General features: G+C 38.6%; 2 long non-coding RNA genes across 2 annotated transcripts in view; both read right to left on the bottom strand.

Moving 5' to 3' along the window:
- The window catches only part of LOC136789032 (uncharacterized), a 761,292-nt gene that overhangs the window by 47,309 nt on the left and 690,330 nt on the right, over window positions 1–23,653 (bottom strand). The window lies entirely within an intron of this gene.
- Window positions 17,506–23,125, bottom strand: LOC106043743 (uncharacterized). Its single transcript, XR_001211849.3, has 3 exons — window positions 21,351–23,125; window positions 19,654–19,717; window positions 17,506–17,672 (listed from the first exon to the last, which is right to left on the bottom strand). It is a non-coding gene; the product is annotated as an uncharacterized lncRNA (long non-coding RNA).

Raw genomic sequence — 23,653 nt, 5'->3', positions numbered from 1 at the left:
CAGAACTGCCTTATGGCAGTGTCCCAGATGGCACAGCAACTCCCTGTGGTTCACGCACACTTGTTCCATGGCAAAAGGCATGGATCTATTGGTGCCTTTTTGTATAACTAAATGAGAATTTCTGAAAGCAAAATGTTTGTGGAAATATTTGTGGAAAGATATTAGACCAATTAGGTCCAATAGACCTTGATTTAGAAAGAATATAAGGAAAAATAATTCTGGTAAGATCAGGGAATTTTTACATTTTTTTCTTGAAGTAAAATTTTTAAAGTGTTTTTCATCTAAGAAATCTGTGGAGTATTTAACTTCACTTGACATCACATGTCTATCTGGATTTTTACCTTCGTAATTAAAGTTTTTATGTTCCATGTCCAAGCAGTGCAAAACTGTAAAGGAATGCCCTAGACCATGGGAACAATGGGTCTAGCACAGCTTAGCACATATGGGGAGCTGCAGGTGAGGTAAGCAGAGCCAACAGGCACACAAAGTGGACAGCTGATAGCACCTCAACCTTATGCCACTAAATTCACGTGACTTGCCTTTCAACTCAAAGATAAAATAAGCCAGCTATTGTCAGGAGTGTGTGTTTATGCTATTACACCACTTGTTTTAGGAGCCATAACAATCTTTTTCTTTCCACTACCTTATACTTGCGTCTTTAGGATATCTTGAGGTGCTTGCTACATATTCATTTGCTTCCCTCAGGCTTTCACCAGAATCAGGAAAGCAGAAAAGTTGGGCTAAAGGGACAGAAGCTTCTCCACCACATAGCTACAAGTCTCATTATGCCCTACCTTCTGATTTTCAAGAATTAGAAATGGGATCCTTACACTGTAGTCCCATGTCTTTGGTGTGTTCACTATCAGCTGAGTATCATTATCCAGCTCGGTAGTCTGAGAGACCCATTTACCATCCAACACTAGTAACAATGCAGTACACAGCAACTAAAAAAACTCCTGCTCTGAAACATAGCTCAGGGACTTGTGAAGAACACTCCCATCATTTCTCACAAATAACAAACAGTCCTGGTGAAGAGCCCAGGAGCAGCCAGTCCAGCAGCTGATAACTGTACTGCTGGGATTTATTTCTGGCAGCTTAGAGCATCAACAGGTTTGAGTTATAGCCATGAAGGCATTTTTGGATGCAGAGTTGGTATGAAGAACCATCCTGAGCTGGTTCAGTTTAGGCTACAGATTAGGATTAGCACAGCAAAGACACACCTGTGACCATCTCTGATAAGACCTTAGGAGCAACTTCTGTTTTGAGCCACTTTGCCAGATAGTCATTAAAGACATTACATGGGGACAGTTAGCATATGGCTGCTTAGTACTCTGGTTGTAATCTCTATCAAATGAGCATTTTTCCTAACTTTATTTTATAGCAGTAACATGTGGAGCAAAGGGCTGCTGGCTAAAATTCACTGTGTCACTAACTGCATTGATGGATATAAGATGTCAAAGATTTCCAGTTCCAATATCAATAGATTTAGAAGCTGTATAGGTAAACAATACGGACTGATCCCTTATTCAATTTTGATCTGCCTATCTCTTTGAAAAATATAATAAAAATAACTAGACAGCTGAGCTCCACCACAACTGCCCTCTCGCTCCCCCTCCTCAAAGGGAAAGAAGGAGAAAATATGATGAAAAGGGCTCAAGGATTCAGGTAAAGACATGGAGATCACTCACATGGAGATCACTCAACAGTTATCATCATGGGCAAAACAGACTCAGCATAGGGAGATTAATATAATTTACTACCTATTATTAACAAGCTAGAGCAGTGAAAAACTAAAATCAAACTAAAACCACCTTCCCCCCATCCACCCTCTTCTACCTCCACCCCCCCCTCCCCCCCCAAGCAGTGCAGGGGAATGGGGAATGGCAGCTGTGGTCAGTCCCTGACATTTAATCTCTGCCACTCCCTCACGGTCCCTCTCTGCCCCTGCTCCACGTGGGGTCCCTCCCACGGGATGCCTCCTTCCCGAACTGATCCTGCGGGGGCTGCCCACAGGCAGCAGCTCTTCAAGAACTGCTCCCACATGGCTCCGTACCACGGGGTCCATCCATCCCCCAGGAGCAAACTGCTCCAGCACGGGTCCCCCAGGGTGGGCGGCAGCTCCCCCCAGACCCCCTGCTCCTGCGTGGGCTCCTCTCCACGGGCTGCAGCTCCGGCCCGGGGCCTGCTCCTGCGGGGGCTCTCCATGGGCCGCAGCCTCCTCCAGGCCACATCCACCTGCTCCACCGGGGGCTCCTCCACGGGGGGGGCTGCAGCGTGGAGATCTGCTCCGTGTGGGACCCATGGGCTGCAGGGGGACAGCCTGCTGCACCAGGGGCCTCTCCACAAGCCACAGGAGAACTGCTGCTGCGTGCCTAGAGCTCCTTCTGCCCTCCTGCTGCACTCACCTGGGTGCCTGCAAGGCTCTTTCTCACTTCTTCCACTTCCCAGCTTCTGTTGTGCAGTACTTTTTTTTTTTTTTTTTTTTTTTTTTTCCACAGAGGTGCAAACAACTTTGCTTATTGGCTCAGCTCTAGGCAGCACCAGGTCCCTTTGGAGCCAGCTGAAACTGTCCGTTATGTAACATGGGGCAGCTTCTGGATTCTACCAAAACCTTGACATGTAAACCCAATATACATGTATACAGACTAAAAAGGTAATCAAGTGTGTCTGATTTCTCTTGTATGAAAGAGGATAGAGGGAGGGAGGAAGTGTGATTAATATGTATCATACTTTAACTCTACCCCCCTCTGTTAGGTTATTTCTTACACCTAAGAAGATTTTTTTTTCCTTTTTATTGTTAGAAATAAATAATGTAAGGATGGGCCATTTAGAAAGCTGCACAATTATTTTTATTGTATTACAATATGTCATTATGGAGTGTTAATTCATAATTAGGTAATCTATGATGTGCTATCAAATCAGAAGTCTTCCTGAGTCCAGATTATTTTAATCATTACAGAAGAATACTTGTATCTGGTACAGCAACTGACAACACCAAGTCCCTTCCAAAGAATGACCCTGTGGGGAAAAGTCAGACTTTGCACCTAAAGAGTGTGCTGACCTCCCTTCTCTCTCTCCCCTGTTACCTCAGGCTGTCCATTGCAGAGGAGACAATGGAAGTCCTTGGATTGCACAGCCCTGTCTCCTATCGGATTTAATATTTCTTCCTTCGTCCCTCCACTGTTACAGCCCTAGGCTGTAATTTACAAAAGAAAGAAAAAAAAAAAGTTTATCTACCTATAAAAAAGCTTCCTGAAAGGGAAGTCCATAGAGTTCGGATAACATCTTTTCATCTTGGTTGTGCAGTATAGATTTATATTCTACTCTTAACTTCAAAAAGATAAATGAACAAAATAGTTCATGTTGTGTAGGATCAGTACCTTTCAGTTTTATTCAGTGGCTTCTCTCAATTCCCACCGAACGCAGTTGTCACTTTTTCAACTCATTTTGTATATTATGTATTTCTTACATATTACCAGTTCTGTTTTGTGCTTAACATCCATGATATGTGGTGTGACTATCACAACACATGGATTTGGGTAGACAAAACTTTGTATTTAAAATGTGAGACAAAGGAGAACTAATCATCAGCTATGTAGCAACGCTGTTATCTAAAGAGTGGGTTTAAACGGAGCTAATAAGGAGTCAGAAACGAAATATTTACCTGGTAAAAAGAGAAAAAATACTTTCAAAATCAGAAAACAATTTGAAAGAATATCAGTCAAGAGATTTGAAAAAAAAATAATAAAGACACATACAAGATGTCATCATTATGTCAGAGACATTAATGCTTCTTTTGTACTCTCTCAGAAGATTGTATTTATGAAAACACAACAGAATCCCAAAGAAATATTAAAAAATAAATGACAATGACCTCTGATAGAGAAATATTGACTGCTCTGCTTTCCACTAGGTATTATCAGAAGCTTTTTTCCTACTCTTATTTTAAAATAAAAATAGTATTGCATAATTTTGATTGTAAAGTATAAAAATAAAAAAATAAAAAATAAAAACTGCATTTCTGTATTTCAGTCCTGAAATAATCAGAGACTGTATAGGGACCAAAGTCCTTGACTACCTTGGTGAGGACCCTGATCATTGGTCTTTGAGGCATCATTGGAGTGGAGCACATACTATGTGCTCTCAGCCTTCCAGACACTCTTCCAGTACATGTTCAATAATGTGAAATAAACAATATTTCAAATTACTTGTCTATAAATATTTATTTTAAAATAAAATTAAATATTTAATTATATATATATATTTAAATAAATAATTTGAAAATAAAGTGATAGAAAGTGAAACTATCAAAAAGAAGAAGAAAGCATCTTGCTACATTGCAGTGCTGGTGATTTGGATGTTTAGCTGGAGGAAAAAAAATGAATTCAAATCTACTGACCCAGCAGACAGCACTGAACCCAGATTTATCTCAGATAATTTTCTTGAGCTGCCAGACAAGTAAGGCCAAAGAAACAGCTTTGTTTCTGTATAAAATATGCATGCCTATGTATAATCAAACTGTGTCTGCATATAACTTTTCAATCTGTGTAAGTTAATATATTCAAACAAAAAATTGCTTTACTGAAACATTTCTGACTGTCTCTATTTTACATAAATAACCCACCTAACACATATCTGTTGTCAATATTGGTAGATCCATACATATTACTGAAGATTAAATACACTTAGGAGTCTTACTTCCAGAAAATTTACTATTGAGTGAGTTTGCATATCTTTTAAGTAACATTTCCAGTGCAGTTTATAGAAGTTTTGTGTTAGTAAGGACTGTGGGAACTAAGCCTCATATTCTGTGCTATAAGTTGAGTGCTTTATATGAACATGCATGCAACTTTATTGATTTATTGCTGTGAAGGTTATTCCTGTTTCTGTAGAACACAATTCAGATGTTTAAATTTATTTTTGATATATTCTTCACTTGTAATTTTTCTATTGTCTTTTAGTCTCACCTATAACAAAGCAATTCTGCAAAGAGAGTATGACATTTTATTGAAATGACATTTTACAGAGACCCACGTAACTTGATTAAACTCCTGACAGTTTTAGTAATATTTTAATAAGGCCAAAAGAATTGCTAGAAGCTTCTAGTCAAGATTTACTTTTGTAGGAACCACAGTCTAGGTTAAAATGTTCTAAAAGCCTTAATGCTAAGAAAACAAGAAAATGTTTTCAACTGACAGCAAAATTAATGCCACTTAGAAAAATAAATATATTCCGTACGACAACTTCATGAAGTGTTGGAATGTCTTTAGAGATGTCAAGAAATTTGCAATGGTCGTATGTATGTATGTCAGCTATGAACTTGGTCCTTTTTGTTGTTGTTTTCCCTTTTTTTCCTCTTTTTTTTTTTTTTTTCTTTCTCTTTTAGGCTACAACATACGAAATTAAAAACATTCTAAACTTTTCACTCACTTCTTTTGGCTACAATGAGCAGCAAAGCTATGAAGACCTGAAAGTAGATAGTCGCCTTAGCAAGTATACATGGTTTGAGCTAGGCTTTTATGCCTTGTTTTTATGACCTGGTCTGTATGGATATGCCTATGCTAGTAAATTAGGTAATACTAAGGATTATTTCCTGCACTGAAATGTAGTCATCTATGAGGACATCACCTGGTGTGGTTTTGATACATGTCACCTGAAATATCATCAAGCATCGCTTCAGAACTCTGAGCACACTTGGGCTATCCCCATGCCTCCAACCAGCCAGAATAGGCTAGATGAGGTCTAATAAACATTAATGGACAACCCAATTGCAGTCAGAGCCCATGCTTGTGTGCATTTCTGGGCACATTTAATTGACTAGCATAGATGCAGCTTTAGCATATTTAGTGTATTTAGTTCAGAAATGCTGTGCTTGTTACAGTCACCTCTTGACTACTCTGTAGCAATGTCCTGAAATCTGACTTTCAAAGACTGATAGGCAACAAACTACTCTTTTCTGTAAGCAAAATGTTTTATATGGATTATTATTACGTATTGGCAGGCACATGTGGGTAAATTTGAGTCTATTTCAGACTCTTAAAATTCAAACAGCAGCAGTACCTGGAAAGAACGTTCTTATTAGGTATCTTTTACCTAAAAATATGACTTCAGAAAAAAAGTTTATGTTCTCTTTTTAGTTCATAGTCTCAAGCTTATGCCTGAGTACAGTGATATGTCAAAATTGGCTGAGAAAATAAGGCAAAGAGTGGGTTAGAACTAACAGAATTTTACTCATGGTTCAAGTAGTGAGATTTCAGTGCAAAAGAAATACCATCATTTCTGAATTATCCTTAAGGTTTTTGACCAATACAACTGGAAAGGAAAGGAATACAGTAAGAAAATAAGCACAAAAAGGTGAGGTGTGCATTGTATATAAACATATCTTGCTTGGGTTCTGGAAAAGACCTTGCAAAGATATAGTGACATCACAGGTACACAGCTTCACATACCTCCCTGAAAAAATTGGCCAGAGTCAGTAAGAGCAAATAAGAAACTCCTCATCAACACTTCTTTGACTCTGATCTTTATTTATTTATTTGTTTATTTAATTCTCATTCACCACATAGCAAAATAAGTCACAATGCCTTTTTTCCAGACTTAGGAAAAAGCAGCATTTGACTTTTACTTGGGCTGAGGACTGTTTTAAGTAGTTTCTTCTCTCTGAAATGAAGAGGTTACATTTTCACATAAATAAAATTCAAACTCAAAAGGCTGATTGCCAGTCTTGCTTACACACCACTTTCAGGCTGACTGTACTCAGGTATACCACATTTCTATGTCCCATTCTTCTTGATCTTCAAAATCTTAGCTTCTTGCTATTGAAAAAGGAGGAAGCATACTTGCTTCAGGACTTTCTACTCAAAGAGAGAGATTTCTTTCAGTTTCAACAGTGTGCTTAAGTGCATCTTATTATTGGAATCCTCAACAGAACTGAGTGAATGTGAGGCACTTACTTCTCAGTAAGTCCAACACTCAAACCGTAATGAAGAAATGTAATGTAATGCAAGAGGGTGTAAAACAGCACTGGGAATAAAAATTTTGCTTGCATAAATTTAATCAGTCCCCAAAGAGTCATAAAATAATTTTTAAAGCTGTTATGCTTCCAAAGGGTATAAAACATAATAGACTGTCCATTTATATTGCACCTTCTTCATGTGTTAGTTGGGAACAGAGTCAAGTTAAAGTTTATGAGGACACTAAAGAAAAATTAATTCTGCATCATAAAAATATTATCACAGTATTTGTTTCATTAACTGTTTAATTTACTGTGGTTATCTCAGAAAAACAGTAATTAAGTCTGGAGGAAAAAACTCCACTGCGTTTTATAAGAAACCAGTTATCGATAGTTCTTAAATTAAAAATAAGGCAGAAAACAAAATTATGCCATTTTTCTCATATTTTGTCCAAGTGTTTTTGTGGAAATGGGCAAGGGGTTGGTGCAAAATGAAAATCAGCATATCACTGTTCAGCAGTGTTCTCAACATTTCTCTCAAGATTTTTCCCAACATTTATCATTGTGTGGTACATTTATTCAAACTTCAGTTCCAATGGCGTTTAAAAGGAAATCCACAAATTATAAAAGGCATATCTGTACCTTCATTTCATGAAAGCAACAAAAGTTATCTATCCCCACAGTGGAAACTATCAGGCAGACTGTCATCTATGAAACTGTAATGGTCTCATAAAATTGTCATTTCCTGTTTTTTCTGAGAGATACGACTATGTTTTTCTTTGCCATAGGACAATCATGGCCATGAATTTACTATAAAAATCACTGGGGCACTAGGACAGTAAAATTATCAGAGGTAATATGCAATCAACTTAATTATGAATGCAAAACTCAGAAAAAAACACTAGACCCCAAGCACTGCAGATGAAAATGTGTTTCTGTAAGAATTTTCCAGAATTACCTTACAATAAAAGAGTAAATGCAGATTGAAAATTCAACACTACTGATGGAATTTCCTACTTTCTGTAAAATGAAAGTCAACCACCCCGAGAGAGAGATATCAAGCTACAAGGGCCATATCCTAGGGAACGCAGATCTCTTTGCAAAATGTTAAAAAAAATAAAAAATAAAAATCAATTCACAAGTGCATATGTCTTTCCTGATAAGCTAGATGTAAATTTCCCCACAGGTCCCTGAATTCTGTACTTTTGACTCTCTATGTGTCCTCAGGCACCAAAACTTATATTCACTTAAGAAATCCTCCTTGATCTTCTCTGAACTCATAAGGAGATTAGTAGCTGCTTCTAGGCAAGAAAGCAAATAAGAGATTTAATAAAGTGCTTTAAATGAATTCTGAGATGACAGAATAGTTGCCTGGCAGATTCTTATGCATAGAATGCAGAGGTGTTCTATTTTATTTTATTTTATTTTATTTTATTTTATTTTATTTTATTTTATTTTATTTTATTTTATTTTATTTTATTTTATTTTATTTTATTTTATTTTATTTTATTTTATTTTATTTTATTTTATTTTATTTTATTTTATTTTTTAATTTAATTTTATTTTATTTTACTATATTTTATTTTATTATGTTACTTTATTTTCATTTATTTTTATTTCATTTTATTATCTTACTGCCTAAAAGTTTCGTGCTTTCACTTCTCTATCAAGCTAAGCAAGGTGGGGCAAGAGATAAATCTCTAGGATTAAATCACGTATGGCATTGTGAGGAAACTAGACCACTGGCTAGAGTTCTTGTTAGGAGGTCACAGTCCTTAATCAGGGAGAGGAGGGGAGCAGAACATATTTTTAAATGGTTTATATCTATTCCTTAAGCTGGCTTCAAATTAAATGCTTGTTTACTTGTTTTGTCACAGCTAAAGAACAGAACTCTGAAGAAGCCACACTGTTCTCAGCTCTGGACAGTCTGTTTATCTAGTTTGGGGACATGGTAGAGCATGGTAATCTGGGGCACATCAGAAGTACCTGCATACTCAAGGAATGAGGTTTCTTTTAGCTGCTGGCTATGGCATCTGTCTACACCATGCTCCACTGTCCTGGATCTGGAAAGTATACCACAGATCAATAAACCCAGTGGTAGGGGAATAAGTCACTGCAACTCCATAGAGCCATGAGAAGAAAGGAGGAGAGAGATTCTGTCTAACAGTTTTTGACACTGTGGAAATTGCAGAACAAACTAGCGTGGTTTGAGGTTGTAGAAGTTGTAATATTCAGTCACTTAAACTGAATGGTCAACTTGGCTCTTGAGCACAGGGGTCTTCTGCTTTTAATGCCAGAAACTTTAAATCAGAAAACAAATAACTTTCCCTTCCCTTCCCTTCCCTTCCCTTCCCTTCCCTTCCCTTCCCTTCCCTTCCCTTCCCTTCCCTTCCCTTCCCTTCCCTTCCCTTCCCTTCCCTTCCCTTCCCTTCCCTTCCCTTCCCTTCCCTTCCCTTCCCTTCCCTTCCCTTCCCTTCCCTTCCCTTCCCTTCCCTTCCCTTCCCTTCCCTTCCCTTCCCTTCCCTTCCCTTCCCTTCCCTTCCCTTCCCTTCCCTTCCCTTCCCTTCCCTTCCCTTCCCTTCCCTTCCCTTCCCTTCCCTTCCCTTCCCTTCCCTTCCCTTCCCTTCCCTTCCCTTCCCTTCTTCCCGCCTCTCCCTCTCCCTCTCCCTCTCCCTCTCCCTGCAGTGTGGAGATCTGCTCCGTGTGGGACCCATGGGCTGCAGGGGGACAGCCTGCTCCACCAGGGGCCTCTCCACAGGCTGCAGGGGAACTGCTGCTGCGTGCCTGGAGCACCTCCTGCCTACCTTGTGCACTGACCTGGGGGACTGCAGGGCTGATTCTCTCTCATTTTCTCATTCCTCTCTCCCAGCTGCTGTTGTGCAGTAGTTCTTTGTTGTTATTGTTGTTGTTGGTGGTTTTTTTTCTTTCCCCTTTCTTAAACCTACTCTCACAGGCCCAACCAGGGTCACTTACTGGCTCAGCTCTGGCTAGCAGCGGGTCCCTTTTGGATCTAGCTGAAACTGGCTTTTATCTAACATGCAGCAACTCCTGGATTCTTCTCAGAAAGGTTACCCCTGCAGCCCCCCATTACCAAAACCTTGCCACATAAACCCAATACAGTCACTTTGTTCAGCCTAGAGAAGAGGAGACTGAGAGATGACTTCATGGCAGCCTGCAGCTTCCTCATGAGAGGACACGGAAGGGCAGGCACTGATCTCTTCTCTGTGGTGACCAGCACTATTGGACCTGAGGGAATTGAATGAATTTATGACAGGGAAAGTTCACGATTAGGAAATGGTTCTTTGAGAAGGTGGTTGGGCACTGGAACAGGCTCCCCAGTGAAGTGGTCATGGCACCAAGCCTGATGGAGTTCAAGAAGCATTTGGACAACACTCTTAGATACATGGTTCAATTTTGGGGTGTTTGCATGTGCCAACAGGAGTTGGAATCAATGATTCTTGTGGCTTCCTTCCAACTCAGGATATTCTGTGATTTGTTATATCCATGTTACCAAGGCAATGTCACTTCTATATAAGTGCAGTGCAGGAAGAAGTGTTTGACATATGGGTCAGACTGATACCCTAGCTTTCCACCTTTTAGTGTTGGGAAGCTCTGTCCTGCATTACAGACATCAGTATGTAAGTACAAAAAACAACAGCTCTGTCTGTGAGCATGACGTCCTTCAGCTGTCATGTCTGAGTCCAACCCTGATGGCCTTTTGTCTGATGGAAGAAGAGATGTCCAACCTTGTCTTATGGACTTTAGACCAGCATGCTTCAAAAACTGGGCAGTCTAAGGGGGGAAAACTCTTGCAGAAGTGTTGAATCTATGTTGTCACAGTAGACAAGAGGAGAGAAAAATCAAAGAACGGGCCAATCCAGAAGAAAATTCAGCTCAGAAGAATGCTGTGCTATTTTGTCCACAGATTCTGATAAGTACTAAACAGGTCTCCAGCAGTACCCCACTATTCTATTCCAGCATAGCTTCAAATGAGAATATAAGAGAACCCTTGTGAATAAAAGACATCACTTAGCAGAATATGCTTTTCCTGCAAAACAAAGGAGATTTTGGACCACAGCAACATCTGTCACAATATGCATGTATTGTAGTAATAGATCAAATGTCTTTCCTGCTTTTCTCATGATCTGCAGCTTATCTGGATCCATGTCTAGTCAAATCAAGGCTTGGCTCTCATGTGTGGTCAGGACCAATGAGAATGCTCAGTGTTGACAGGATGAAGGGATGGACAAATACCCAACCACTTGCTAGGCCTTCTACAAAGTAAACAGCCTATAATTTATTTATTTATTTATTTATTTCTATTCATCAGACAGACGTTTGCCTTAGAACTTCTCAGAAGTACCAGTGCAATTCTGTCATCTCAATCCAAATGATACATTTGAAAAACACTGAAGTACAGTTCAAGGTTGTAGAACAGGTCACATAAACTGGGGATTTTTAGCAAGATCTACTATTTCAGCAAGAGAGAATGTTCCTGACATTGAAACTGCTTTTGTTTCAGTTTGACCTGTAAATTAAATAGACCTTTTTCTTACTTTTGACATATTATTTCAGTTTCTTTTCTAATTTAGGAAGATGTCCACATCATTTTGCTCCTCATTCATATTCTTATTAATTTTGGCACCAGGGTTAACCTCGTGACCCTGTATAATATTGACAGGAGAGTTAATAGGAGGTTATGTTTTCAGATAGCATATCTTGACATATTTTGCTTGAATATAGTTTCACTGCTGGTGATAGCATTCTTGAAGTAACCAGCTGTTGTTGGAAGAATGGGAAAAACAAAATAGAACTGGTGTAAGCCTCTGAAGATATCTAACAGAAAAGCCTGTGAATTTGGAGTATGTAAGTCAATATAATAATCTGAAACAGCTGATACAAAGAGGTTAACAGAAAAAAAATAAATATATATATATATTGTCTCAGTATCTAAAATGGAGAAAAAGGAGATGAATACAGGTTTGAAAAAAAGTGTCTAAGAATTTGATCTGCTTCTCAGACACACATCTTTTATTAAATCTATTAAACCAAGTAGTTTTATTTCTCTGTTTGCTTGCAGGAGTTTCCCAAACTTCCTTCTTGCTGCCTGTTTCCTTTGAAGATCATGAACATATTGTACAGTACAGTATTAGAAGCTCCACAACAAATTCAAAGTTAAAAAGATCATTAGTTTTCTTTTCTTCCTTATATGATGCATACGTAATGAAATTTCCAGGGGAGAAAAATAAAAATTGGAAGATTAATAGGTAGAAGAACTATTATATATCAAAGTGCCTGCTGGAAAATCCACAGGACAGTGATTTTAGTGTGACTGATTTTCTCTGATGTCATTATCTTCTTTGTCATTCTAGATTCCCCAAGCTTTAGTGCTCTACAAGATTCATGGAGAATAAAATCTTTTTTTGTCTGTGAAAAAGTATTCTTAGGTTATGATTATACTAGAGATTTTATTAGGAATTAATGTATTATGTAAAAATTCAATTTAATAACACTTTTCTCTAAGCCTAAAACAGTTATAGGCTATGTTTCTAAGTGAAGTAATACTGACCAAATGACTCCAAGGCAATTAAAGTTCCTCATATCTTTTGTTGTAAAGACTCCCTCATAAGGGAACAATAGCATAATAAAATGAGTTAAATCTTCTTGGAAAGCCTGATCTATTTATTTATTTTTATGTATACTCAAACTGTTAATAGTTTTATTATTTATGAGCTCTAATCTAGTAAACTAAAAACAAAAGGACAGAAAGCATCAATATAATGTTCAAACAAATGAATTGTAATCTTTGAAAAAATTGTCCGTAGTCAAGTATATTCATTTTGTTCAAAACACAGGAAAAAAAAAGAATCCTACTGTTTTTTTTTTGTTAACATGATGACAAAATATTACCCCCATTTTTTCTAAATTAGGGTTCAACCCTCCTAAGAAACTTTTAAAGAAGGTAGTACTACTAGCTTTGTGGTGCAATGCCCACTCTTAAACCCTGTCCACCCCAGAGGCAGACAAATATTATTTATGTACATACTGCAACAAGGAAAGACCAGCAGATCCATTATTTTTCTTCTTTTTCATTTAAAGAAGACAAAATCATTAATCACTTGTAATAAAAATAAATAATAAATTAGAAGAAACAGGCAGCATTACTTAGCAGACAAGCTGGCAACATAGTCTGTAAGACTAACAGAAGGAAAGGAAGTTTGTGGTGTGTGTAAATCTACTGTATTAAGCCTGCATTTCATAAGTATCCAGTGTCCTTTGTTGAAGTCTAACACTTACATGGATATTCTGTGGGAATCAGCTCTACTTATATTTAATTACAGTAATTAATCTCTGGAAGAACTCACCAAAGCCTGCCAAAAGGGAATTTATGTCCATTCATTAATTTCAATACTATAAATTACTCTTTGTATGTAATTTTTTTTGGTACTAAGTTTTCCACATACTTACAGCATTACTAAACAGTATTGCTTTGTACCTCCTCATAAAATCAAGTAAACATGATATTGAATCACAAGTTTATAAAGCAGTAGCCCTGTTATTGATAATTTATTCTGATTCCATAGAAAATAAAGGCTGTAGAACACCATATGCTAACTTCTGACCAAATCTACATCTTCTCTGTAAGATGTAGCTTTCTATTTAGAATTAATTAAATCTAAATTATCACCACATTCCTGGGTGAGCTGTTTCAGGGGCTGATTGTTGTGGTGATACACTTCTGATAAATTCAAGCATATACTAAAAAAATATAGTAAACACAACTCTGACCCTATTAAAGTCAAGAGCAAGATTTTTAGGGATTTCATTGTGGCAAGGACTTCCCCCAAGGAGTTTGTTTGCTTCCTGTTTTTAACTTCCAGGGATAGTTTATGTTTTTGTTGTTATTTGTTTTCTTGTAGGCAGGCATACTACTATAATATTTCTTTGATTTTTAAGAGTCTCCTGATAGATTTAAAGGGCTACAAGTTAGTAAAAATTGATAAGAATATATTTATTCAAGAAATTATATTTTATGCGGAACTGCTGTTCATGTTGATTTATATTCACTAATCATGGTGGAAAAAAAAATCAATTGCCAAGGTAAAACCAATCAGCATAACAAGGTGGATTAAAAAGATGAAGAAAGTGCAGAAGAGTAAACATACAAATTAAAACAAATAGGAAATTCAAGAGCAAAATACTTCAGAAAGATGTATGTAAGTTAAAGAGGAAGTACAGCATTAGGGAACACGAACAATGCTCCATGGAACAATTGGAACAATTCTCCATGTGAAACTTTTAGAACAGAGCAACTATAGAAACTACTAAATACTGTTATACCTGTAAATTAGACAGTCTATTTATCAGTTTTGCAAGGCAGAGAAAGTGAAAGCTAATTTTAAAACAAGACATAGAAGTGTTGCAAACGATAGTTGTACCAAGCATCTGTACCTTCATCTTTTTATGAATGATTCTAAAAGGAAATTGATACCTGAGACTGATGCCTGCTCTGTTTTGGCACGGCAAGCAGAGAAGGCGCTGAAGCTTGGCCAGCTCAACCAGGGAGTGATAGTATCCACCTGGCAGAAGGCCGTGGCCTCACAGAGCTCAGCACCCACCACAGCTGATGCAGCCTCCCAGACAGCTGCATGGGGACCATGCTGCCACCCAGGTGTCAGGCTGCCGGGTGTGTCCTACGCACAAACAACAAGCACTGCTGCACGAGATGTGACCAGGTTGAAGAACTGCTTTGCGTGGTGGCAGCTTTGGGAGGAGGTGGGTATACTAGGAGGAGGAGGAGCATCAGGGAGTCAGAGAATGAGATTGGTGGGGTAGGGCACTGCCATCTCTGAGGCAGGTTCCCCAGCCAGCCACTGCTACTGCACAAGAAACAAAGGTTCCCCTACCCCCTCGCTGCAGAGGGAGGGGATCTAAGAGATGGGGGAGTGGAAGCAGGTTGAGCAGGTAAGAGACGTTGCTTGGAGAGTCACTCACCTGGTATGTCCCACTGGTTATTACCCTTTATTGGTTTTTCAAGTTGCAGTGATGAGGTGGCAAAGAGAAGCCAAAGAGCAATCAAAAGGGACTTTATGGCTTTGGGGTGATTGTTTGAAGGATCAGGTGCACAGGTAGTGTTTGCCTCCATCCTTCTAGTAGCGGGGAACAATATTGGAAGGACTAGGCAGACCAAGCTGATCAATATGTGACTCTGAGGCTGGTGCTACTAACACGGTTTCATCTTTTTTGATCATGGGAAGGTCTACATGGCACTGGGCCTACAGACTCCTGACAGGGAGCACCTTTCTCTGAGGGGGAAAAGGATTTTTGCCCAGGAGTTAGCAGGGCTGACTGATAGGTCTTTAAACTAGATTTGAAGGGGGAAAGGGACCAAACCAGGCCCACTAGTGATAAGCTATGAGACTTATGGTGAGCTGTTTCAGGGGCTGATTGCTGTGGTGATACATTTCTGATAAATTCAAGCATATATTAAAAAATATACTAAACATAACTCTGACCATATTAAAGTCAAGAGCGAGACTTAGGGATTTCATTGTGTTAAGGACTTCCCCCAGTTATAGTTACAGAAATTCAGGAAAGATAAAAATGCACTGGCAGCAAATGTTGACAAAAGATCCAGTATGTGGTCTGTGGAGAGTATATTGGCAATTGACAGGGCCTGAGTCAGAAGAGAGATGAGAGGGAAGGAACTTTCTTTGAGTTTTGAGGTAAAACAAGGTAGATGAAAACAGAAATGGAGCACAACAGGAGAAAAAGAAACTGACGGTTCCAGAGAGTCTCAAGAGAAATACACTAAAATTATGGAAAAATAAGCCTGGACAAGTATTTTAAGGATCATTTAACTTCCACAGTGTTTTATCAACTCTGATCTGTGTCACTCTCAACAAACAAATTACAAACGCACTTTAGAAGACATATATACACTTATGATAGAATTTGTCTTACCTCTTAAAGCAGTGCTGAACCACCCATTCTGGTACATTATCATATTGTAATCTCTAAACTAACTCTTTCTTGGTGCAGTTTAAACCTGTAATTTCTTTATCTATTTTCAGTAGAAATAGATCAGAGAAGTTTCTTCTCTATCTCTTTGCTGATGCCTTTATCCATCTGAAAACTGTTAGCATGTTTAGCCCTCAGCTTCCTTTCCCTAAACACTCCTACACTTTTAATCTTAATCCATGTCATTTTTTCTAGCTTTCTGATCATTTCACTACTTTCCTTTGAATTTTATCATAATTAGATGTTCCTATAAAAATGAGCTAGAACTCTATCTGATCTATCTAGGAAGCACAACACTAAACATAGAATGAAATGTATGTTCTTGTGTTTACTGGGAACTAGCACTGTGTTAAAAATAGGAACAACTATTAAATCTCAATCCTGTTCAGTTCTCAGCTTGCAATCACTGAAGTCACAATGAAGCTTCAGATTGTGTAAAAACAAATTTCCAAGCAGCAGTAGAGGTTCTGTTTTCCAGAAATGCTGGCTTTACCTCTAATGTAACTGTAAGAATATTTGCAAAAGAGCTTCACCCACTCTAGTTAAATCACAGCATCTATCACAGTTAGGTGATCCTCTCAAAAACTCCTGCATCATCAAACTCACTTTGGCAGATGAAAATATAAACAAACAAAAAAAAAAGTAGTGTCACTTTTCCACAAATTAATTTCTTTCAGCATCGCTGTTATGGTTTCACCCTCATGGACAACTAACTTCACCAGTTCCCCTTTCTCACTCCCCCTTCTCAAAGAGAGAGTCAGGGGAGAAAGTATGATGGGAAAGTAAAAGACTCATGGGTTGAGATAAGGATGTTCTAATTAAAGGGGAAAGAAAGAGAAAACAAAACAAAACAAAAACTACAAAACAAACAAACAAACAGGCCATGCAGAAGCAAAGAGAGAAAATAATTATACTCCCCATCAGCAAGTGATGTTTGGCCATGTCCTGGGAAGCAGGACCTCAATACATGTAGCAGTTGTTTGGAACGACAGACATCTTCATAACGAGAGTCACCCCCTTTCTCTTACCCCTTCCCCAGCTTTTATTGTTGAGTGTGACCTCTTATGGCGTGGAACATCCCTTTGGTTGGTTTAGGTCCACTGCCCTGGTGATGTCCCCTCCCCACCTCTTGCCCACCCCCAGCCTACTGGCTTTTGGGGGATTGGAGGGAGTCCTGGTGCTGTGCCAGCACTGCTCAAAAATAGACAAAACACTGGTGTGAAACCAATGCTGTTCTAGCTACAAGTGCAGAGCACAACAATATATGGGCTGCTGCAAGGAAAGTTAACTCCATCCCAGCCAGACCCAAGCCAATCACTAAGAAGGTCTAAAAATAACACGGATAGGACTCATCTGACTAAATGCAGATGCCCAAGGTAAAAATGTAAAAAAGTAAAAATCTAAGTTAGTCATTCTAAGGTCCCTTTAGTAAACCCTATTAAAAATGATTAATCTTCTTTCTACTCTAAACTAGACATAATTTAGTAAACTTAGAGTGAATTTAGAAATGTTTATTAGCATGAGATGAAATATTCTCCAGAAGAGTCTGTACCTTTGACTCTAACGAGAGCTGAAAGTTACTTGCTGAAAAGTACATCTGTACATTTGGTTTTATAAATCCAAGACTAAGTGTTCACATATTATAGCAACATATTTTGGAATCTCCTGTTTGATCTCCAGTTTTCATTTCAGTCTCCATCTACAAAGAAACAAAGAAACAAGAAGGCGTACATTTGATGGAAACAAACTCTGCTTCCACATATTTTCTCTGAAAAGAATCTAATATTTTTCTAAGATACCCTGCAACAATGCTATTATTTAACCATAAATCAAAATGCCAGCATTATTAATAGTGGAAAAATGCAATAATTTTCCTTCCATATGGAGAAGATAAAAGAAAACCCACATAATCCACAGTTTATTGTAATTCCTTTTATTTTCATGATTTGCATAGGCAAACCATGGAAGACATCTCTAATCCTGCTTCTAATTAAGTATCATCTTGTGTTAGCATATGCCTTTTTACTGTAATACACCAATGCTTGGAAATATTCAAAGAACCCTTTACCTCAGACCAACTCTATTTCCACTTCAGTATACAGCAGAGAAAATTTAGAAGGTGGTCACTAAGAATAAGACCTGCATGTACTTCTTACTGGCATACCTTAGGAAATCAGAATATTCCGTTTGAAAGGTAATGACTGATATATTTTCCAGCCAATCTTGCTGATCATTTTTCAGGGTGACAGAGATAATACTTTTCTGATCAACAAATCTTAACATAACTATGCTAATTTTACCTGTCTTTCTGCCTGCTAGCAGTAACTACATGCTAGAAATTCTAATTAAGGGAATGCTTTCAGACAGTGCATGCCCTCATTAAACTGGTGATAACTGTTGCTCTCATTATAACTGCCCTTCTGCATCTCTTGATTGTCTTCATACTTTTTTTTTTTTTTTAAGAGGTATGTTTGCTCCTCCTTCCTTTCTATATTTACCAACATGGGCTATATACTGATATGAAGGTTACACTTATGCTAGTAAAATGAATAAAGACAGAACATGAATCCAAACACAATCATCCATGTTTTTTAGCCGTTATCATCCATGACCTAGTTTTGCCGCATGACAACTAGCAATCTCCAAGCTTTATAAAATGCCTAGTTCATGAGGTTGCATGGGATCAGAATCATTCTTGATAGAGGAGGGAGAGTTTACTGGCATTGGTAAAATTTGTACCGTACCAGAAGGCCTTGGGACCAGGGAACAGTTGCCTGATCGTTTTATTTAGTACCATAATTGTAATTGGAAATGTTATCCTTTTGAAAAGCTAGTATTTCTAGGAGATCTGGGTTTAGAGAAGTGTGTTTATGTGTGTGTTTAGAAAAGTTCACTTTTTTTTTTTTTTTTAGCAAGAACCAGAGGAGAAACACTTTACCAGCTGAAATAAAAACAGCATGTTCTCCATATTTATTATTCCCAGATAAGAATTATAATGGACAGCTAAGAGAAATTAAAGAGAGACAAACATTAAGGAAGTAAAATTGAAGGAGTATTCATGCAGCAAGCATACATTCATTTATATGGCACAGTTGCATTCTTTCTCATGCCTGAGTTTCCACTACTGAAAACATTAATGGTAATGAAGTTGAAAAAACTCCTTAGTACATCTCTGGGCATATCTATTAGGGATACACCAAACAGGGACATGTATGCTATGTCTCTGCCAGACGCTGTGGTTGCCAGGGAAAATAAGCTGTGACTTTGCCTGATGGAAGAATAGCTGAAGGGATGGTAGCAGCACGGTGAAGAAGGTGTCCCTAAGGCCAAAATATGTCATCAACTCACCAATTCTTTACTAGACATGCACTTCCCCTTTCCCGCCCACCCCCCCCAACCCCCGAAAACTCAATAACAAAATCAAACCGCCAACAACAACAAAAACAACAACCCTCCACTCCCTGATTAAGATCAAGTCTCATTACATATTTTTAGCTGGCTAAAGTGAAAAGTTTTAATCATAATCAAGAGTTTTGTGGCTGTTTCCATACTGACACTGTGGTTACCCAAATACATAGATTGTGAGTGGAAATGTTGACCAACATTTAGAGTGTAGTTCACCATTCAACACACTAATGAGTATATTTTTCATACAACTTCTAAACCAGATGTGTACTTACACATACTGTGAACTCTGATGTAGTGGCTGCAGTTAGATGTAAACATGGAACAATGTGCTAATACCTGCCATAGAATAAGTCAAAATAAATCTTGATCACAGGGAAACAATATTTGAAAAGGTAGGAAATGATACAATCCTACTTTCACATTTCTTAACACAGCAATCTCATCTGATACTGGAAATGTCAACTGAATTGCCCTTTCCTCCATTCCTTCCAAAGCATCTACTGAGTGCTTAGTAAGAGGTGTGGATAGTATAAACAGTGGAAGAGTAGCAGATCCCTATTTGTCTATTTGAGTTGCATATACTCTTGATTCTGCTTATTTGTTCATCTTATGACCTCTACCACTTTAACATTAGGTGTTCAGAGTCAATCTGCAGCAAACAGACTACTTGGATTAACATAAGGACAATGAATACTCACAATAAAAAATGAATAAGGCTACAAAAAAGGCCTGAAATAATAAATCATCTTGTAGCTGGAATTCATTGAATCAGGGGAGCTAGGAATATTCTTTACAAAGTGAGTATGTGAACTGATGCATGAGAAATAATTCTCTTATTTGCTTGACATTCTTAATTCAACTCACAGGGAAAGAAATGTAAGTTTTAGCAGTCTCAGGATAATCTTGATTTCATATAAAGCCATGTCATCCAGTAATGTGACTCCAGAGATGCTGAAAAATGGTATCATATATCAGAAGCCCATCCTTTCAATTTCTTATGAAAATAAATTTTGCAAAAAATAGCTGAAGCTGATTTCAAGAGTCATATAGAGAGTATATATTGTTTAAGACAATGGAGAAAGTTAGTGAATGAAAGTTCATTTTCTTCATTTCTTTTAAATGAAGAAGTGTGAAATATCTGCAAAGCTACATCCCTTCCTTTCTTGCTTTAGTAGGCTCATTTAATGAAATAGGGAAACAATTCTTTCTGATGTGAGTGCGCTCTCTGGAGTCATTGATTTTTTGTATATCTTTGCTAACTACCTCCAGAGAGGTTATATGTTTTCCTTCCATTATATTCTAACAGATGAGATCCCATAGGAGAGAATTCAGATATTAGAATGCACTGGAAGAAAAACAGGAATTTCAAGAACATCTTCTTGTAAAGTTTTTCTCAACCCTCCATGGCTCAGAAGTAGTATTCGGCCAGTTAGTAGTGTTTCAGACTTGGCATGTTGGGTTATCCGACCTGTCAGATTTACTTTTTCAGATTTTTAGTTCATTTAGATGAAAAAAAGCTCCATTTTTGAGTACCACAAAATGCAGTGAAAATTCTTTGCATTCTAAACCCCTGCTGAGGTTTTCGTACTCGAAATAATTTTGCAATATATGGATTTGTGCTAGAGCATATAACCGGGATCTATTTTATTTGAGGAAGGAAAATTTCTGAAAATTTTCTTCACCACCTTCTTATTTTGAGGCATTACCATTACGGAAAAACCTTTAGGTTAGCTGCATGCTTGCAGAGGGACTCACGGTTGGCTCAGAAACCTGGGTAATTCACAGAAGAGAAGCTAGAAGAAGCTGCAACAGCAGATACACTGCCTTCAAGCTTCACAAACCAAATAGTTTCCGTACACTTCATCAGACATTTAAGTAGCAAATGTTCTCCTCCACTGCATTCACAAATATTAATAAGTGATGCAACTATAAACAATAAGGAATAAGTTGCAATAAACAACTATATTACAGTCATGAGAAGACATGACTGAAAGTGAATTCCTGCGTCGTCATTGCAGTCCTCCCTCAAGTTACTCACGGTATCAAAAGTAGTTCACTTCTACTACTTTTCCACTCATTGTTTATGACCTCACAACTGAATGATATTCTGTGCCTTATTAGTCTGATGGCAATAAATCTTTTAATTTTCTTTGGCTAGCAATGTACACTTATTTATTATTTAGCATGTGATTTTGTTTTTTTTTAATTAATCTTGGATTTTTTTTCCATTCAAAGTGCTTATGAATGATAAACATTCACTCTCATATTGACAGTTTGCTTTCTAAAGAAGTCAAGCCCTTGTACTTTGTTCTTAGTATAACAGCATTCTATTCCTCTCATCTTAATAGCCATGTTTTTTGCTGACCTGTCTCCAATATCACAAACTGCAACTAAGATAAGAATTAAAATTATAATATCAAAATGACTTATATTTAAAGAAAATTAATTTACATGCTTGTGTTCACTATTCAGTAGTACATACAACACCGTTGATGTGAGAGATAAACAACTTTTTTTTTTTTTTTTTTTAATCTGCTTAAGGCATATTCATTTCTGCAACTACTTTTTTGAGGCAATGCCCTGCAAAATTGACCTATAAGTACATATGCACACACATACACATATACATATATACACACATATTATTAGGCATTACATATCTGTAGTGGGTTTACATGGCAAGGCTTTGGTAGCGGGGAGCCATAGGGATGGCTTCTGTGAGAAGAATGTGAGATAAAGTCCATGCTGCTGGCCAGAGCTGGGCCAATAAGAGTTGTTGTTTATGCCTCTGTGAGAGCATGTTTAAGAAAGGGGGGAAAAACAAAACAACCAAACCAAACCAAACCAAACCAACCAAACAACAACAACAACAACAAACGCTGCTGTGCAACAGCAGCTGGAAAAGAGAGGAGTGAGAAGCAGCCCTGCAGCCCCCCTGGTGAATGCAGCAGGAGGGCAGGAGGCGCTCCAAGCAGGCAGCAGCAGTTCCCCTGCGGCCTGTGGAGAGGCCCTTGGTGGAGCAGGCTGTCCCCCTGCAGCCCATGGGTCCCACGTGGAGCAGATCTCCACACTGCAGCCCCCCCCGTGGAGGAGCCCCCGGTGGAGCAGGTGGATGTGGCCTGGAGGAGGCTGCGGCCCATGGAGAGCCCCCGCAGGAGCAGGCCCCGGGCCGGAGCTGCAGCCTGTGGAGAGGAGCCCACGCAGGAGCAGGGGGCCTTGGGGAGCTGCCGCCCACCCGTGGGGGACCCGTGCTGGAGCAGTTTGCTCCTGGGGGATGGATAGACCCCGTGGTACGGAGCCATGTGGGAGCAGTTCTTGAAGAGCTGCTGCCTGTGGGCAGCTCCCGCAGGCTCAGTTCAGGAAGGACGGCATCCCGTGGGAGGGACCCCACGGGGAGCAGGGGCAGAGAGGGACCGAGAAGGAGTGGTGGAGACGAAGTGCTGTAGACTGACCACAGCCCCCATTCCCCGTTCCCCTGTGCTGCTTGGGGGGAGTAGGTGGAAGAGGTCAGATGGGGGGAAGGCGTTTTTGGTTTCTTTCCTTTGTTTCTCACTTGTCTAACTTGTTAGTAATAGGCAATAAATCTTACTATCTCCCTATGCTGAGTCTGTTTTGCCCATCACAATAATTGTTAAGCGATCTCCCCATCCTTATCTCAATCCTTGAGCCCTTTGTATCATATTTTCTCCCCCTTTCTCTTTGAGGAGGGGGAGTGAGAGAGCGGCTGTGGTGGAGCTCGGCTGCCCACCAAAGGAAAACCACCCCAATATCAACATTGAAACTCAAGATTTCCAATTTTGCAAAGATTGTGTGATTTGCAAAGTAGAAGTGCTTAGTGCTTATATATAAATACATGATTTCGGTATTACAGTTCAGGTCTATATGACGTAAACATCTGCCAGCTGTGTTTGTAAAAAGATGGGGAGATACTAACAGAATTTAATACATCTTGTGTAGGAAAGCAGAAAACCCATTCAATGACTTGGCACAATAAATGTCAATTTATTATCACTTTATCATGACAATCCATAAGATTTGGCATGGAATTTGGTAATAGGTTCATCTTGCTCTATGGAAAAATAAAGTTGCATTTAGATTTTTCAGTAAATCTTTTAGCTCTGCAAGTTGGCATTTACCACATATCCTTTCCATGATTTAGCATTTCTACTCCACATAATATTTCTTTTTCCAAATACTTACCTATATGCCATTTTAAAACAATTTATATTAGTGGCTTACTTTATTGCCTTTGGTAGTTGTTTGCACATATAC

The sequence above is a fragment of the Anser cygnoides genome, chromosome Z (assembly GCF_040182565.1).
Source record: "Anser cygnoides isolate HZ-2024a breed goose chromosome Z, Taihu_goose_T2T_genome, whole genome shotgun sequence".
NCBI lineage: Eukaryota > Metazoa > Chordata > Aves > Anseriformes > Anatidae > Anser > Anser cygnoides.
This window is presented reverse-complemented; position numbering and strand designations above follow the sequence as displayed.